The sequence below is a fragment of the Rhinolophus sinicus genome, linkage group LG03 (genome assembly GCF_036562045.2).
Source record: "Rhinolophus sinicus isolate RSC01 linkage group LG03, ASM3656204v1, whole genome shotgun sequence".
NCBI lineage: Eukaryota > Metazoa > Chordata > Mammalia > Chiroptera > Rhinolophidae > Rhinolophus > Rhinolophus sinicus.
Window position 1 is genome coordinate 175,654,878 of NC_133753.1, and position 5,013 is coordinate 175,659,890.

Here is a 5,013-nt window from a genome sequence, read left to right on the forward strand (position 1 = left end):
TCTCAGGGAGCTAGAGTGGGAGACTGGGGTGGGAGAAACAGGGAAACAGGGGAAGTCAATATATACAAAGGTTGTTATCAGTGATCACAACTGTTATCAGTGGGGAGCTTGGGCCTGATCCTTGTGGGACCATCTGAAAGCCGGGAAGAATGCATCTCACATATGTCCACTCAAAGGACACAATGGGGCAGGCATCCGCCATCTTCGATCCCAGGCTGGCCAAGGATTGCCCCTCACACTGCCAGGTTTTCACAAGTGCTGGGTGGTTCCCATAGATGACCCAGGACAGGTGTCTGAAAAGCCCTGGCAAGCATATGGCAGAAGGAGGTGCATTCAGGAAAATTGGAGTAAAATGTTAGTTCCAGAGAATGTGAAGTGGACACGAACATGTTTAATACTGCAATCAAAGGAAATGTCAGCTGACAGAAAAATGAGCAAGTCTGCATCTCCCTTCAAATTTCAGATATCTTCATTGTTTACAAAACTAGCCACTGAAATATTCTTTAGTTTCCTCCACGTGGCATTGGGTAGGCTCATTGGTCCCTTGGTTTCCTGAACTCTAACTGCATGTACAGTCTCAGTTACTTAGCACTTGATGACATATCCTCTTCTTTGTCATCCAGTTTCTTTACATGTTTTAAATATGTTCCCTTTTCCCACAAGAGACACTTATCTCCTTGGGTACCTTTGGATGAAGTCTTCTAATTCTTTTTTATCCATTCAACATCTAACGGTGCTAGACAAAAACCTGTTGATTTGAACTCACTTGAATAGATGATAAATCCTTTCCTAGAAGCACAATTGTCCTTTGAGGGGCCTGTGGAGTCTTCCTACTTCCTAATTATATTAAGACCCTCACCAATTAATGGGGCTTAGACAGCACCTTCTTTAACGAGGGGCAGGAGCTGGGAACACGTTGCCAGTGCTTGGGGGTGTTGTACAATTTTCATCAGCAATCCATTCTGTACTCTTTGTATTTGGTTTCATTTCAGTTGCTTCACAGCCAGTAGCACAAGTGACATATATTTAGACTAGACTTCAAGTCTCTTTTGAAGCTTTCTATATATATTGAAACACAAATGCACTGGCCCTTTCTCTGAGTACCCTTTTCCCTCTCTGCTTCAGTCCTTCCCAGTAGATAACACATAGGTATGAAAAGTGACTAGGACCTGCATGGATCAGCAGGGAACTAGTATTTTAGATTCTTTTAGATGACACAAAAAAAGAGCAGATCTAAGTTACTTTCAGTGTCTCTTAGTATGAACTTGGAGAATTATTCCCACTGCCACATTTCTCTGGGCAGGTTGTGCCCTGCACAGCTCTCAAGAGGCATTCAGGTCAAAGCCAATACGGATGAGAGCCCAGAGGAGTGCAGTGAATAACCTCTGTGGCTGCAAATAATGGCCCTGTCTGCGGCCCCACTCCAGTTCTGCTGAATCAGGATCTCCAGGGAGGGCGCCCAGGAATGTACCTTTTAACAAATTTCACAGGTTCTTATTAACACTGAAGATGGAAAATCACTGCTTAGGATGTAAGTTTTAAGAGAAGGCTACACCAGAAGGAAACAAATGTGGGAAATTATCTCAGTACCTATGCCATCCCTGGTTTCTCTGCTTCCCAGGCTTAAATGTTCAGCTGGCTTCATAGATAACTCAGTGACTCATTGCCATTTAAAATATAATAGTCCTATTACTGACCTGGTCGTCTTTTTATCTTTCTAGGCAGGCCTCTATTGCTTTCTTTTCTGTGTGCTTTTACATTCCAATTTTCCAAGAGAGAAGTTCTGATCAGGTTGGGCTGTTACCACCCAATTGGAGTGCTCCATTTAGGTGGCATCTCAAGTCAAGGTAGCTCTTAATCAGGTCTTGCTCATGTTCATTTTATATACACATGGTGGCCTAGGTCCTGGGTATTCATCTTTGCTTCAATGACCATCAGCTATAATGTCTTAGTGAAGAAAAACTACCCATGATTATGTTCCTCTGAAGGGAGCTACGAGCGTGGCCAGTACCTAGTGCTTCATTGTTTACCAGGACAGGAAGGAAATGTAATTCTTCAATGTACCATCCAGATGCCATGTCCATAATAATATAAGCTAATACATATTGGGTACCACCGTGTGCTAGGACATTTTTCTAAGCACATGATTAGCATTCATACATTTAACCCTCAAAAACAGCTTTTTGTAGATGCTATTATCTTTAGTTTACAGATTAAGAAATTGAGGCATAGAACTTGTCCAACAGTTTGTATATGGTAGAGTCACAATTGGAACTTACATGATTTAGCTCTAAAAACACTTCTCTTTATGATTATGTTGGGGTCACAACTGAGGATCATTCTGTGTGTGTGTGTGTGTGTGTGTGTGTGTATGTATTGGGATAGACAGTTATCAGAGGGATAATTCAAGGCATAAATTAGGTCAGAAAGGCAAGAATGTGCTGAAATATGCATTAGTATATATTGGGGGAGGCAGTTGGAAGACAATGACAGACAGATGTCACAAAGCAACAAGACACAGCTGGTTTGCCTTGGGGGAAATGACATCTAATTGTCCATGGTTCCTTTGCAAAATGAGGTCATATTAGACACCTTCTTTTGGAGCCATAAAACTCCATCCTAGCCAATACCCTCAGGGGCGTAGCACTACTTGATATACAAGCCTTGAGAATTTAGGATTAGACAAGGAAGCTTAGATTTGAATGTGTTTAAGGAAAGAAGGTGGGGGGTGGCTATGGGTGCATTGCTGAGGAGCCTGAAGTTTGCAGTACGAATGTGAAAAGGAAAGACACTCCACCCTGAAGCTCTAAGCCCAAAGCTGTAATTCAGTCTCCACTAAAGATTGAGGCAATTATTCCAATCATTCAGGAGGAAGAGGCACTCTTGAATTTCTAGAATAATTATCTCTACGTCCTTTCTTTCCGTTTTTGTTTGTAGAGACAGATCTGGTCTGCTCGTGTCAGTGTGTGCCACGTTGATGGGTGGGGCTGCCTCCTAAATCCTTAACTTTTTAAGTAAAGCACAGTATTCATTGAAATATCATTTTTTTGGTGAGACCTCTTGCCAAAGTCTCCTTGGTGCTTCTGAAATGGAACCTTTTCACCTTTCATAACTACTTTTCTCTTTTAATCAGTGGCTTAAGGAAGTAACAGAGGAAACTTAACTTGAAAAGAAAGTGGCTATTTAGTATCATCGCCCACTCATAATCAATTTCTTTTAGGTCAGGATTGATTTTGCATAATTCTGGCTGAAGACAGGGGGATGGGCAGGATGATCTTTGCTGGCCCAAATTCTGAGTAGGTTGGTGGTCTGTGCAAGGTGAGGGTTTTGGCTAATACTTGGCACACTGTGTGAGCTGGGTATTTATACACCCCACATCAATAGGTCTTGGTTCTGAGAGCAGAATTTGAAGGAGGGGCTGTAGTTCTCTTGGTCGGTTGTTGTTCTGAGAAACACTCACAATGATGTTCTCTGTTTCGTGCAAAATGATTACTCCAGAGACTTTAGGAGTTTCAAGACAACTGAATTCAAGATAAGAAAGGGGATATCTTGGAGAAGATAGACTGTTCATCCCCACTGGGACTCTTCTGTAAGGCACATTATTGACTTCAAGGCAAGAGGCCATGAAAGTGTGCTTTTCCATAAGACAGTAAGCTCTCTGTTTTCTGGAGTGAATGGAGAAAAGGGGGGTTTGGGTTCCCTATATCAGTTTCCAGAAATGAGTATATCGTACAATGTACTTGAATCTACAATGCTACCAGATGCAATTTACTATTACTGAGATGATTCAGAAGACCCTCTGGGATCAAGTCAAACTGCAAATATTTCATGCTGCAGCTGTGTGGAGGGGCCATTTCCCACTGACTTCTAGCAATGAGTCAGAAAAATAAGAATAAATGCCCTTTTCTGTTATATTCTAAACCAATCATTCACTCAATTGGAATTGATAGTTTACCTGTGACCGTCAAGGGATTGGACAGATATGTGGGGAATAAAAATAAGTGTAAGCAGGAGATTCACTGGTTGCAAACAGAGTTACATCTGTATAGGTTGTTTGTTAGAGCTTAAGACTAGAACTCAGTATTGGGGGTTTGTGATGGATTTGGTAGATCTAACCCAATGTTCACTTCAGCTACCTTCTAACATGCCTTCCTCCAGGGTAGTGGCGGCTAGAGAGCCAAACACTGCATTTCCCAGACTCCCTTGCCACCTGGGCTCTGGATGTGATTTAAATCCAGGCAGTATATAGCACTGGTGCAAGTTTCAGAAGGCAGAAATGAGGCAGAAGCCACACTTTTGCTGCTTCTGCTTTTGTTTTAAGTTTGGTGGTGGAAGAATTTGCATTTTTTGCAGCAGCATTGGCAGAATTTTGTGGGTGTCAAGAAGCAGGTTACAGGGAGCCCGTTCTGCAGTTGAGCATGAAAGCACATCTGGTTTGGTGTGGAGCCAGCTTCCTGTCCACGAGGGCCACCACACTATGATGACTTCCTGACTTCAGCAGTCATCTTGTTTAGAAGGTGACAATTTCCTAATCTTGGGAGTGGCTTTGGGAGCCAACAACCTGAGTCTGTTTTCCTGGCTCTCCCAGTGATTCAGCGAGCTTTTTAATGCCCCATCATAAATCCTTTCATGCTTCAACTTGCTAGAATGGATTATGTTCCTCGCAACTGAACCCTGTCCATGAATGTGATTTGTGTCAGGAGGGTTATAGGCAATAGATTCTGAAGAAATTAGAAATCTGAACTTGTTTTTTTCTGACTTGATTTGGTTTGAAAGGATCAGTAATTCTGTTAGCATTAGCATATGGAATACTAACAGGGTATGAGATGGAATAGCAAAATAGTTACTTAAAATACTGGTCACAGGGAATGAAGTGCCCCGTGAAGGTAAGGCTTTGGTGGACTGAATGCCTGCTGACCATTATGGTGAGAATAAGGAATTCAATGACTGTGGAGTTGGGTGGCTGTTTCTCCCTACATTAGAGAATTTAGAGAAAGAACATGACATGCTCAC